Source organism: Bidens hawaiensis, unplaced genomic scaffold, assembly GCF_021521415.1.
Source record: "Bidens hawaiensis isolate Kalapana, Puna unplaced genomic scaffold, B.hawaiensis_p1.1 tig00040096_1, whole genome shotgun sequence".
Classification (NCBI taxonomy): domain Eukaryota; kingdom Viridiplantae; phylum Streptophyta; class Magnoliopsida; order Asterales; family Asteraceae; genus Bidens; species Bidens hawaiensis.
Genome location: NW_027497070.1, coordinates 169,935 through 184,874, shown reverse-complemented (window position 1 = coordinate 184,874; position 14,940 = coordinate 169,935). Strand labels below are relative to the sequence as shown.

The window sequence follows — 14,940 nt, the reverse complement described above, 5'->3', positions numbered from 1 at the left end:
GACAACTAGAAAACTCAACGGTGTACGACCCAACATCCATAGAAAGCGTGGTCGGCGTTTCCAGATGCCACAATCAATTCCGCGATTCGCCTCCATACCTAATGATAACCGCCCGCCTTCTACTTGACCTTCATCATCGTTTCTCAATAGACATCTGTATGTTCTTTCTATCTCTTTCAAAAACCCCTGAATATTTCAGAATTAGTGTTGATGTTGAATTTCGTCTGAAACAATGGCGTTTGGCAAATAATTTTTACAAATCGATCCCAAAACTCCCATTAAGAGAAAAATAGAACCCCCCACCCCCGCGTGTATAAAATAAATTTTTTACTTTATGTTTGAAAAAATGAGAAACTGGGCAGAAATCTAATGTTGGGATGATACCTAAACTTCATTGTCTAATATAGCAATTAGTAACAGCTGTTGTCATTTTAGAAAGAGAATATAAGATGTAGGTTCGCAAGGCTCCTTGAGTTATAAAACTTTCATTGATATTAGTAGTTTGTGAGTTCTATAATCCTATACTTTCTGTTGGTCACAGAAAACTAATTCAACTTATGTATACATGCTTAGTTATTGTTTAGGATCTTCTGAAGGATTACGGTTGGTTGTCTTACATGAATGTATGGAGTTACATATTTTCCAAGGTCGTCTCCGAGAATCGCCAACAAATTTTTGGCCAAAAGCGAGTATAAATTCGGGTCCTAAGAAACCATTGCTAATGTTGAGATGGTATTCAGGCTTCTTTTAATGCACCCGAAGGGGATGATATATTGGCTCTAGACATGAGCAGTATGGGCGAAGGTCAAGTAATGTATTTAATTTATGGCTATCCTAAATCTAATTATATACATCTTTGTTAAGTTAATTTCAAATAGTTCAATATTTTAATTTCATATAGTTGTGATGTTAGGGTTTCACTACAACGTGTGACTAGACTAACTTCATGATCGAACATTGCCACCCGCAGCGTAGCGCGGGGTAAAAATACTAGTAGATACTATAAAGTTGAATTGCCAACTCAACAATATTTATTATCACAGAATGAGTTTCATTTAATATATCATATACTAGTTTTTCTTCCTCATATTACGGGGTTGTTTAAAATTTTCCTTTCTAATATTGTGAATGTATTTTTTTTGTATTTAGTTTATTTATTGTAAGAAGTTAATAATATACTTGAACCTATTTTGATTAATTTATGTTGGGTTATGTTCATTTTTTAAGAAAACGTTGAATAAATTATCTACTTAATTTTTATATTTATTCGTTTATGTTCATTTGTTATAATTTGGATATTATTTTGTGAAACTTTTCATTTGAGTTAAACTTAAAAGAAAAAATAATTACTAATTTAACTAAATCCATATTGAGAAATTAAATTAGGGTTTACGGGGTTTGTTTTACGTTTCTAATATTTATATATTTTTTTGTATTAATGTTATTTATTGTAAGGAAATTAATAATATAATTAGGATTTGATGATGAAAGGGTTTTACAAATAAATGAGATGTTATAACCTGTTTAAAAGCTACCTGGGTTTGATGAGACACATGACCCGCTTATTTTTTTATTATAAAATTGTTTCATAATTATAAATAATATATGTTTTTAAATCAGATATTAATTTTTAGTATGTCCTTATTTTATAGGATTTTCATATCAAATATTTGGTGAGATTAGTTTTTAATATAATGAGATGTTATAACCCGTTTAATGGCTATCTGGGTTTGATGAGACTCATACCCATGAATTCGGGTCAAATGCGTAGGAAACCATCATTTATAAATAAAGCAATCTGGTGATTTGAGAAAAAATAAGAAGGTTTCGTTTATATATATTTAAGATTACGCTATGCTATAAATAAATAATAATTAAGTTTGGTGTTACTAAGTATAATTGGGCCATATGATAACACCTTATTAGTCCTTGGCATTTTGTTTTTCTTTTTCTTTTTTATATTTTACTTTCTTTTTTTTAGTTATGGTATCGTAACAAACATGACAGAGACCGACCAAATTCGCGTAGGCTTACAGCATCAACGCCCGAGTTTACCAACCGACGTTACCTCATTGGTCCACCTCATGAATTTTTATGTTTTTCTTTTTCGTTTTTTTAGCTCTACTACTGTAACGAAAGTAACCGAAACCAATCGAATTCGTGTCGAGTTACGCCTCAATGCCCAGGATCCAGGTTTTACTACCACTTGGGTTTACCGACCAAATAAACATCAGAAGTTATATGTTAATTTTTTTGTATGTTAATTTGATGAATTTGTTTTTTGGGTTTTAACGCTCAGGTTTTACCAATGATGTCTATACCGTAATGATTGTAACCGATTATGTCTGAATTTGCGTCGATTCATCATCGTAATGCTTGAGTTTTACCAACACTCGTGATTCAATGATGTGGTTCACCAGCTGCGCAGAAGCAACGCTAGTTTTATTATAATAATAAGACTTCTCAACTCCCTTGCACTATTGTAAGCAATCTAGAAATACTGGTCAGAATACATTATATGATATTTCACATAAATTTGGTCACTTATCGATCTTGGACCACCAATATAATTATCTTAGACAAGGAGGGATAGATTTTACGAATTCATTCGAATCCTTGACGCACACTTGGTCACTCGATGGACCACCGATATAATTATCGTACATTAAGGAGGAATAGGTTTTACGGATTCATTTGTATTCCTAAGTATTAAGGAGGAATAGCTTTTACGGATTCGTTTGTTTATCACCCGTGTTTCGTTATGAGAAAACGATTATAGTGCAACGTTTAGGGATTGAAAAGTATTATCTAGGATAGTCTATGTATTCTAAAGGCCTCATTTTACATTCAGGGTCGTCTCATTGATAAGCTAAATAAAGCAATGGCTTTAGGCCTCTACTTTTAGTGGGTCAGTAGAGTTATGTATTATGAAATTTTAAAAGTAGAGTTATTTTAGAATTAGTAACTCACTGATAGGTCACAAGCTAAGAAGGATTGCTCCATATCCATTATCAATGCATATCATTAATATTCTATAGTTCTTGTATACTCTCTAGCGCGATATGCATACAGAAAAGAAAAAAAAAACCTCAACATTTTAGTTAGTTTTAGGCCTCCAAGGATGTTTAGTCGGCCCTGTTTACATTGCACCACTTGCCAATGCTATACCTTAATTAAGTTTGGCACAAATTGTCACTAAACAATTATTGAGGTTATTATACAAACTACCACCTTTACCTACTCGTTCCTCTTTACATCAGTATGACAGTTTCAATAACACCTTTTGTATTGTGCATTTACAATACACTAGCGAGATGAGAATGTCGGTACACTATTAATATTGTCACCATGTTGTGCGGTTCACATAACCACATATACACACATGCATGCATACAAACTCTTTGCTTATTTTCACTAAGCATGAATTATATGTTTGTGTGAAACTAAGTCATGAAAACATCATCTATTTGATACACATTGGGGAACAATTATGACAGCTATGTGCCCCGTGTTCCCTTCTCGAGTCTCAGATCGATTACCCCACCCAATTCCTCATGAGCATAGGTGGTTTAGGCTTAACCACTCATTATGTGAATCAACAAATCCTTTAAGCCATGCTCCAATACTAACTTGTAGTAAGCGGTTAAATAAAGTAATGCTTTAATACAAGGGGCAACTTCACAACAGTGGCGGATCTAGACTTGAAACTTAGGGGTAGCGCTCAAAATTTTTTTTTCCCATAGTTCATACAATGCTAACGAAACAAATATAAAAAAACGACAACAAATAAATTTAAATACACGGGTTATAAATTTCTCCTCTTCGGTTTTTAAACGCTTGAAATCGAGCCATTACATCTTCATTTACTTCATCAAACGTTTCTCTTTCGACCGCACAAATTAAAGCATTGTTCAAATACTCATCACCCATTCGATTGCGCAAATCCGTCTTGATAAGCTTCATTTTAGGAAAACATCTTTCAACGGTTGCGGTTGCAACCGGTAAAACCAACGCTAGCTTCAATATTCGATAAACCAAAGGAAAAGTTGTGTGTTTTCCGGTTTCCACCATTACACGAGCAAGATCACCTATTCCACCAAGATTTGGAAATTTCTCATCTTCCTTTAAAGCGTAATAAAAGGTCGAAAGATCACCCGAAAGACACCCTCTTTCTTCGTTAGTAAAATCGTTCGGATACATCTCTGGAAAAGCCACTATCTTAGATATGTCAAACTTAGAAAACGAATCACAAGGATTTAAACCCGACATATTTTCTAGCAAACTAGTTGAAACCTCACTAAATCTATTTCCAAGTTCTTGAATTTGCATATCCAAAACTGTATTAAAAACTGCAACCTCAAAATGATGTCGATTAGTAATGGCATTCTTTCGGTTTCTTTGATTACCATAACTTTCCGCCATATCTAACATCTCAATCTTGAAGCCGAAGGAATATTTGAACTTGAACCGATATCTTCATTTTCTTGCAATTCATTAACCGTATTTGAACTTGAAGTTGGAATATTTAAACTTGGTGGGGAACCGATGTCATCGTTTTCTTTTCTTTAACGTTTAAAAAGGTTGCTAATGAGAGATTATTTACTCATCTTCAAAGTTCCTAAACAAAATTTGAACCAAAACCTAATATCAATTTCAATTTAGACATAAAACTAAAAGCTAAATACCTAATCGATTCCAATTTAAACATAAACCCTAAATCCCAAACTAATCCCAATTGAAACATAACCCTAAATGGCTAAATCCCTAAATACAAATATACAATAAATCTTAATTAGTTCTTACCGGGAAGAATCGAAGTTGGAGACAGTGAATTGATGGGCGGACGGCGGTGGCGGTAGACTAACCGGCGGCGGAGGCGGACTGGTGGTGGTGGTGGCTACAGTGGCCAGTGGGTGAACCGTGAACAGACCTACAGACTACAGTGAGACGTTGCCTGTTTTTTTTTTTTTTTAGTTTTTATTATTATTGTATTATTTGGGGTTTTTGTTTTGGGCTTGGGCTTTTGTCAATTTGTTGGGTTTAATTATTCAATTGATTGGGCTTATTTTTTGTTCAGGGGTAACGTTATTTTTTGTTCAGAGGTAACGAAACCACGAAAACTGACCGAAAATTTTTTTTTACACTACCGGTTAGACATTGAGGGATAGCAGAGGCTACCCCTGCTAACACTCTATGTCCGCCCCTGCTTCACAATGTGTATCAAATTTATCTGAGACTCGAGATGGGAACACAAGGCACATAGCTGTCTTAATAGTTCCCCAATGTGTATCAAATAGATGATGTTTGCATTACTTAGTTTCACACAAACATATAATTCATGCTTAGTGAAAATAAGCAAAAGAGTTTGTATGCATGCATGTGTGTATATGTGGTTATGTGAACCGCATAACATGGTGACAACATTAGTAGTGTACCGACATTCTCATCTCGCTAGTGTATTGTAAATGCACAATACAAAATGTGTTATTGAAAGGAGCAACTTCACATAATAGTGACCTAATTATAGTAACCAACTTTCAAAAGTGTTCCAATTAAGTCACTCAATTTTAAAAAGTGTTTCAATTAAGTTACTCAACTTTCATGTTTGATTAAATTAAAAAATTTTAAGATATTCTTTTAGCCTTTGTCTTTTTTGTTTCATATAGGAAAATCTTTTTATCTTTTTTTTTTAACTTAACGTTGAGCAGTGACGTGAATTTTGTTTTCTATTTTTAAATTTTAATATAATAAACACTTTTTTAAATCTTTTAAATTTAACTACATATATTGCAAATTCCGACCCCCGCATCTTATCCTCCATTTCTTTCTCGGCGCACAAAAAAGTTGGTGAGACTTGATTTGAAGATTTATTAACCTAATTTGAAAATAATATGCATCAGTGACCTAATTGAAACACTTTTGAAAGTTAGTTACTATCTATAGTATATATAAACGAAAACCCAAAAATCCTACGTGTCGCGATGTGGTCGCCCCCCCCCCCCCCCCTTTATGGAAGCCACCAGATTGCTTGATTTTTAAATGGAGGCATCTCATTGATTTAACCCAAATTTATGGGCATGGTTCTTACCAAAACTAGATAGCTCTTAAACGGGTTATAAGATCTCATTAAATTAAAATTAATCTTACCAATTATTTGATGTGAAAATCATATAAAATAGGGATATACTAAAATTTAATATCAAATTTAAAAAAAAAAAGATATTATTTATAATTAATAAACAATTTTGTTGTAAAATACATAAGCGGGTCAAGGGTCACCAAATCCATATAGCTTTCAAACGGGACGTTATCAGATTGCTTTATTTGTAAATGAAGGCTTCTCACACATTTGACCCAAATTCACGGGTAAAGGCCTCACCAAACCCAGATAGCTCTTAAACGGAATATAACATCTCATTATATTAAAAAATAATCTCATCAAATATTTGATATGAAATCCTATAAAATAGGGATATACTAAAAATTAATATTCTATTTTATTTAAAAGAAAAAGATATTATTTATAATTAAGAAAAATAATTTTATAATAAAAAAAATAAACAGGTAATGGGTATCACCAAACCCAAATAGCTTTTAAACCGGATTATAACATATCATTTATTTGTGAAACTATTTCATCATCAAACCTCAAGTATATTAATTATTAACTTTTTACAATAAGTAAAATTAAAATCCAAATATACATATATAAATATTAAAAACGAATAATGTAAAACAACCCACGTAATACGGGGATAAAATCTAGTTCTATGATATTTTCCCAACAAAACTAAAGGTTCGGCATGAGTGGTTAACACATTACAATTATAATAATAAAAAAATAAAGAAAATAACATTTTGATATATTTACATGACATCTTCATTTAAATTTTGGTTAAATTATCTTCAATAAATGATGATCATAAGACTCTCTTGCTCTAATTCCCACTTTAGGTCAAATTTCGTCCAAATCACTTAGAACAAAGTTGATCCGTATTTTTGGCCAAGTATTCATGATTAGAGTTGTAAATCATAACATATTATAAAAGTCAATTGTTATGTTTCGAAGCCATTTGACAATATATTGATATTCCATAAATTCCCATGTTTTAGGTTTCAAGTTACAATTCACCAAAGCCCCCAAAACCCGTTTTCTTGATCTCCGAATTAATTGAAATCATCGACTCTTTAACGGATTTTAGTGATGATTTAAAATGATCGAATAAATAAACATTGGACAATTTCAATGAATTCAGCTTAACTCAAATAATTTTAGATATTGAGAACTATTACCTTCCAAAACCGACAAGTCACCAAAATGATACCGAATCCTTCAAAAACGGATTTTAGTGATGATTTAAAATGATTGAATAAATAAACACTCAAGTTTGATAAATATGATACCGAATCCTTCAAAAACTAACTTTTTGGTCCAAGATGATCAGGTTGCTACAAGAAGCATGGGCAAAGCTCAAACTTGAATACCAAGTCATTGTGGCACGTCATGGTTTTTTTTTTTTTTTTTCGTAGCATTATTATTACTGTTCTAATGTTACCAAATTAAAAATTCTAGACCAACTTAATTTAAAATATTTCTGTCGTGTAGATTTTTAAAAAAATTACAATAACATAAGAGGCATACTATTATGTAGAGAATAACAGTGTGTGGACAAAATGTGACAAGCAAAATGTTCAAAATTTGTGTATATAACATTTGAGCTTATTAAATTTAAGTTCTAGGTTAAAAACTAAAGTGATAAACAAACCCATAAGAGTGTTAAAAATAAGCTTATCAGCCTTTTGAAATTACAATAAACCCATGAATTGTTAAATTAAACTTACTGATACATGAAAAATGCCCCAAACACAAGCTAGATTAAAACGTCGTCAGATTTTGATCATTTTTCATACATACATTCCCATTTCATCTTTAGCTTGTTGCAACTTTGACAGTTTATTGTTTCTTTTCCTTTTGAGGCCCTGCATCAACATGAAAACAAAATTATTAGAAAATTATAAAAAGTACATAAACCAAACATCCAGTAATTAATCTTGTCATAAATATGTCTACCCGCTAATGATCCGATCACCCGACCCATTTAACTAAAGGCATAATGCTGTCATGCCATAAATTGCCAACTCTACACATCAAGTAGAGAAATAGAAAACCTAATCTTGGATATGATTGTAAGATACTAATAATCTCACTCTTATCAAATGCATCATTTCTAACCAAAATTAATAATGTAAATTTGTCGAGATTATAATATCTTCTCGTCAATTTGTTCTTTCCCGTCACACTTTATCCAAAATCAACCAATTATGTTACATAAAACGATTAAACTGATCTAACCAGATATGCTTGTGAAAGTATATGCAAAAAGAAAATAATAAAAAACCTACGACGAATGTGTAATATCTAGACTGAATAAATGTCAGTTCAAACTAGGTGTGTGCATGGAAAACCGAAATATCTCACAAATGAAGCTGTACTGGTTTTGATTGGGAATTTCTATGAAAAAAAAAGTAAATGTTTCAGATGATTAATCGTGTCATTTATGAGTCGACCCATTTATGACCCGACACGTTTAACTCAAATCCTAATCAGTAACAAGTTTAGTTTCCTGTCGAGTTAGGTCATCAAATAGTAAAATAGAAAAACTAATCATAGATGTGATATATGTAGCACCAGAACGGGTACGAGACCGGGGTATGGGGATGATACAGGTACAGCCGTACAGCGAACACCAAAACTGGAAAATCCAAGATACAGGACACAGGTACGGCAAAGATACAGACAAAAAAATATAAAAAAATAAAAATATATTAAACAAAGTCCAAAATAGATAATGTAAAGCGTATTAATCGAATAATAAAAAAAGACATGATAAATAATTATATATCTCCATCTATAATAATCATCATCATCATCGTACTCAGTATATCCCACCAATAGCAAAGCTATGGAACACGTGTCACTCATATACAAGCTGTGAACACGTGTCAACTAAAGAAGCCCTTTTGCTTATGCGGCAACCAAAGACAAGTCCACGTTGCCTCCATTACAAAGCTTTTTCTCTGTAAGCTTCCCCTCCACCATTTTTCAAAATTTCAAATTCAAATATGTTAACAGTCACAACTCTCGAAATCTGTAAGCCCCCCCCCCCCCCCCCCCAACCTAATTACCATCTACACAACTCAAAATCAAATCTACTATTCACATCAAGATTCATCATCGCCGTTACTTTCAAACATGCATGAGAGTTCGAATTTGTGAAAATATTGGACGCGATTCATCGCCATTACTTTCAATCGATCTGCGTTTCAATCTTAAGGTTTGTTCGATTTCTTACTTTTACATCCGTGTTTCAATCAAATCAAGTAATATGGGTATCAATTTATTGAAACACAGTACATAATCAAACATTCACCTGAGATTCGTTGGTAAAAACTAGGTTTTAGGGTATGGATTTAGATTAGTAGGAATGAACATGCGAATATGGGTTTAAAGGGTAAACTTCCTATTATTCGGTAGTGTTTGAAGATAGCAGCTGCAGATAATCTCCATGTGAATGATTAAATTTTCTTATTATTCATAGAAGAATTGTGTGAATTTGCTTATATTGTCTAAATTGTATACATCATATGTTTATGTGACTTTTTTTGTGTTGCAGGAATTGTTCTTTTTGTTGTGTTTAAGAGACATAGCATACAGGTCCTGTTAGTATAGTGTATTTTATTTACTACTACCTTTCCTAAGTCTGCTTACCTTTAATTCGTTTTCCGTTCTTATGTTTATCATAGCTTTTGTTTGGTTTGGGGGAGTTGGAGCAATCACGAAGGAATTCGGTAAGTTGTTTGCATTTTAAAAAGGTTATTTTGTCTGATTTAAAACCTTCGATTTGTTTTTGTTTACTTGATAAATATTAGGTAAATTTTCTGATTTGCATCATGTTTTTTTGTTGACCGTCTTTGTGATTGTTAGATAGCAGATGGGATAGATTCGCAAAATAAAGATCACAATGAAGTATTTGCCTTTCTTTTTGTTGATTACGTTAGGGAATTTTATCACCAAATCAAAACCATAACAGACTTCTCAAATATTGGGTATCGATTTCTAATACTTCTCATTTTCATAAATTTTAAAGACACATTTGAAGTTGATCAATGTTGAAATATTGTGTTTGATGACTATTATATTGGTTCCAGATAGACAGTTGACAATCTTAGTCTTTTGTGGGCAACAAAGTGGGTTTCAGTTACTCAGGTCGGTTTGCGGGTAAGACGGTCAGGTCAAGTAATCGAGTTTGGGTAACTCTTATCATATTCCTGATGCACAAGTAGCATAAGGATAAGCGTGTTCCAGTTAACGGGCTGGGGATCATTGGGAAATTTTAGTTTTTTGGGCTTTTTAATGGTCAATATTACATATTGGTTTTGCTTTGCATCAAGGGTAATTTGAGTAATTCTAAAACATTTCAATTTAAACAAGATATGAGGCTGTTAGTTGTGTTTAGTTTGTTAATTGAACAACATATGCTCTTTTTCCTTACGTCAGCTTTCACCTTTTTGTTGTTGCTAAGAATGTCCGGTATTAAGGGGCCCATGGCGAGGATAAGCAGCAGAGATTCATGTAAGTGACATCCCTTAAAACGACTGTCAGAAACAACCACAAAAACTTTTAGACCTGTTATATAACACACGGGCCGATTTCAGTTAGGCTTTATTTCTGACCTAAGAAAACCCGTTTTGATCTGTACTAAAAACGCATTAATGCAAGCAGTTTGATTTAGGTTAGTTTTATTCCCAACCCAACTATACTCATTTTGACCCGCTAAGAAATGCAGTTGTTCGTTCACACTGAAACCAAAACCATGTTCACTCTTAACGAGTCAATTTCAGTTATGTTCTACTTCATATCAAGGTTCGTTTAACCTACAACTCAGTTATCGGTTTAGTGAATATTGAATAAAATATCAATTTTTTTTGGTATAGTTTTCATTAGAAGTTTTGAACCATCAGTATATACTCAAAATTAGTTAAAAGAGTACACAAAATACTATTATTGATGATTGGTATATGTAAATGGGTCGGACTATTGCTTGAAAATTCTAATACTTAAATACTTTTACGAAATATTTGAAAATTCTAATACTTCCAGATTCCACATTACCATAACTAAATATCAAATTAAGACACAACCCATATACAATGGAAATTATAAGTCTTTCAATTTGAGGATCTGCTTTCTAAACCTCCATATTATATAGGTGCCATAATTACAAAATTTTGATTATATATGTTGCTTTTTGACATGTTTGATTGTATTCTTGATTTTGCAGGATATAAGAGTTAGCTTACTTGACTAAACAAAATAGTCTGATGTCTCTTCTGTTGGAAACATTTTGGACCCGTCCTCGTCAGCCCGGAAACGTTTGGGAAACGTCCCCATGGCGTTTCCGTCCCCAAACCGTCTCCGGGACGGGTACTCTCTCTTCATAGCCGTCCCCGCGCTCCTAGGATTTGATTGTAACTTGAAAGATTATAAATATGCAGCAGTGATGGTGCCCATTGTAATTTTGCACTCTTTTCACATATCTATAATCTCACAATTTTATTGATTGCATCATTTTTAGCCAAATTTAATCATGTAATTAGAGGCTTATTAGTTATAACTTATAACATTCTTCTCGTCAATTTGTTCTTACCCATCATACTTTATCAAAATTCAACCATGCTACATAATATAATTGAAACTGAACTAACATGATGTGATAATGAATATGCTTATGAAAGCATATGCAAGAAAACAGAGAGCCTAGAATGAGAAATTGTTGCATATCTAAAATGGCTAATAACAGTTCAAATTACGGGTGGATGAAAATCTGAAATAACCATCTTGTGACCGAAATAATAGACAAATCCGAACAGGACCCAAACCAACAATTTGATTTTATGTTTTTCAAAAACCGATCTGTAAAAACCAAACCAAATTTTATAACCGAACCCGTAAAAACAGGCTTTTTTTTAAAAAAATTCAGGTATTATAATCTCTTTTTGAATGTTAACTAATTTATTAAAAATAATAGTAAATGTTGCAGCCCAAAAAACTTAAGACTAAAACATTTTAATCAAATAACTATTATTCAACAAAAAACTAATATATGTTGTAGTCCAAAGTTATTAAATGTTCAATAACCATAAACTAATTGTTAACAAAAAAATTGTAAGCCCAAAGCTTCATGCCCAAATTCCTCGTTTTTGACAATTTTTTCAGCCCAAAACTTTCAAGCCCATATGACAAAACCGAAACCAAAGTAAACACATTGCAAAAACCGAAGACCAAAACCAAATGATTTAAAACCCCAAAAGCCAAATTTTCAGCTTTTGGTTCGGTTCGAACCCAATCATCACACGCAACAAAAACTGTCAAGCTATTCTTAAACAAAATGAAATATAACATGAAATTTCAAAATAAAGATACGATACCTTATGTTTTAACGCAATCCAAAAATCTCTTCCGGGGGGTCATAAATACTCTGATCAGGAAAAATCTCTTCAAAGTCTTGTTTGACTTTGTTCCTCAATAAAGGATGTGGCAAAAGGCCCTTCAATAATATTCTGAATGGCAACTCATCAGGTGGATCGGGAGACTGTTTCATGTCTTCATAAATGTTCATGGCGTCACCAGGAGATCCAAACCTCAAAAACCCGTGAATAACTTCTGTATACGTTTGTGAATCGGGATACAAGTTTTCCTTTTTCATGCTTTCCCATAATTTCATTGCCTCATCCATCTTTTTGGATTTAGATAATGCAATAATTAGATCTTTGTATAAGTATACGTCCGGTTAATACCAGTCTTGCTTTTGAATCACCCAAAATATCTGAAAAAGCCATAACGCACCTATAACGTGTTGGTATTAAACAAATACACTTAACCTAAGAAAATGGCAGCATATTATTATTATTATTATTATTATTATTATTATTTATTATTGTTGAGTCTTAACTTTTTAGTACACGTTAAGACATGTTGGTCCAGGTTGACCAAAAACACTGTCCGCCGGGTTTTTTTTATTTTTTATTTTCTATGAAGTATGAACACTTGATGCATTAAAAAAAGATTTAGGGCTGTAAAAGAACCAAACTATAAGCAACCCGTTTGGCGGAATTCCACTTGTGTCCATTCATTTAATAAATATACGAACATGAACAAATTTTCCATTCGTTCAATTGTGTTCATGAACGTTTGTTCATTTGCGTTCGATTCTGTTTGTTCAGATAATTATTTCTAAGCACTTAACTTGATTTATGTTTTGGCTGGCTAGAATCACGTTTGGGATTTAAAAAAAAGTTTTTTTATGTTAGGGATTTAAAACACAGTTTTTTAATTTTCAAATTTATATCAGCTTATTTGGGTTTAATTATGTAATTAGGTTGGTTTGTGTTCGTTTATGTTTGCTGGCGTTCATTTATGTTCATTTACGTTCGTTTATAAAATCAACAAACAAACACAAACAAATTCATTTCGCAACGAATGAACGAACACGAACAAGAAATTTCCTATCAGTTATGTGCTCGTCAACCGTTCATTTGTCCAGTAACTGTGAACGAATGAGCACGAACAGGAACATCAACTCGTTACAGGCTTACAGTCCTAAATAAGATTAGAAATTTTTTTTGCTATGATAATAATTTAAGTTTTTAATAAAGTAATTTAAAAGTTGTATGCATAACTGATACACTTTGGCCAACTTTCAACCCTTTTAGATCTATTTGGCCCGCTTCATTTTTATCTATTTCTTTTTTGGAAATTAACTATCGAATCCATTAGAGAGAAAACATAGCCCTAATCAACCCATTCATCAAACGGGTTGAAATTGCAAACAGTGAAGTAAGGAAGGCTATAATACCATTCATTAGTAAACGGGTTGCTTGTGCTCTAAGTTACTAAAAAACATAACTGAACGCAAAATAATAACTAAACAATAAAATCAGTTAGTTAAAAAAAAATAGACGAGTACTAGTAAAACCTTGAGGGCTAAATGCACTTGTTCTTGTCGTTCATGCTCGTTAAGAACTGCAACCATATCCATCTTTAACAGCCTCGATACATGAACTCTAATAAAGTTATCCAATTTCACTTCATCATCTTTCACTCTCTTTAATCCCAAAATAACAAAAAGAGCTTCTTTGCCAATCAACTTCTTTCCTCTCCAAAGGGAACCTCTCGGCCTGCCATCATGGTAATAATGCGGCCTCAAATACCTATAAGACTTTTGTTGACCATGCCCGAAACTTAAAATTGGGTGATTAAATGCTAACGCACGATATACCAACGAGAAAAGGGATAGTTGTAGCTTTGAATTTAATATTATTCTTCTACCAAATGCTGCTGCTGCTGCCATTGCAGAGTAACAAAAACTGGGGGTGTTAGGTAATAACAGAAAATCAATTTGTGAAATGTTAACTAAGACACTAACAAAAAAACTGAACAGGGGTTCGGTTGGTAAGGAAGGAAGGAATATGGTGGTAAAAACTGAAGACTAATTAATAATCAGAAATGGTGGAATCATTTCATGTATGTATAACAAGGCAGGCATTGATTGAAAAGAAAGAAAGAAATTGATATGATATGATATGATATGATATGAAATGAGTTAGAAAGAGTAGCTTCTTGACTGAAGAAAGAGCAAGAGAAGTCGAATAGTGATGAATTTTTATTATCTATTTTACACCGGAGATTGATCAAGTGGCGGATTATTATTGTTAAAACAAACAAGAAGAAGAAGGAGGGATAATTAATAATCTCATGTGAATAACTGAATAAGGGTTTTGAAGATGGTAGGGTCTAGCTAATCCCAAACTTATATCTGATTATTAAAGTTCATCTCAAACCTGTTTTAATTTCGTCGGGTAATTATTCATCGGGTTTCG

General features: G+C 32.6%; 1 pseudogene across 1 annotated transcript; it reads right to left on the bottom strand.

Moving 5' to 3' along the window:
- Positions 1–7,951: 7,951 nt before the first annotated feature.
- LOC143591841 (protein THYLAKOID ASSEMBLY 8-like, chloroplastic pseudogene) lies at positions 7,952–14,411 on the bottom strand (annotated as a pseudogene). Its single transcript, XR_013145790.1, has 3 exons — positions 14,037–14,411; positions 12,485–12,887; positions 7,952–7,980 (listed from the first exon to the last, which is right to left on the bottom strand). The product of XR_013145790.1 is annotated as a protein THYLAKOID ASSEMBLY 8-like, chloroplastic pseudogene (transcript).
- Positions 14,412–14,940: the final 529 nt, after the last annotated feature.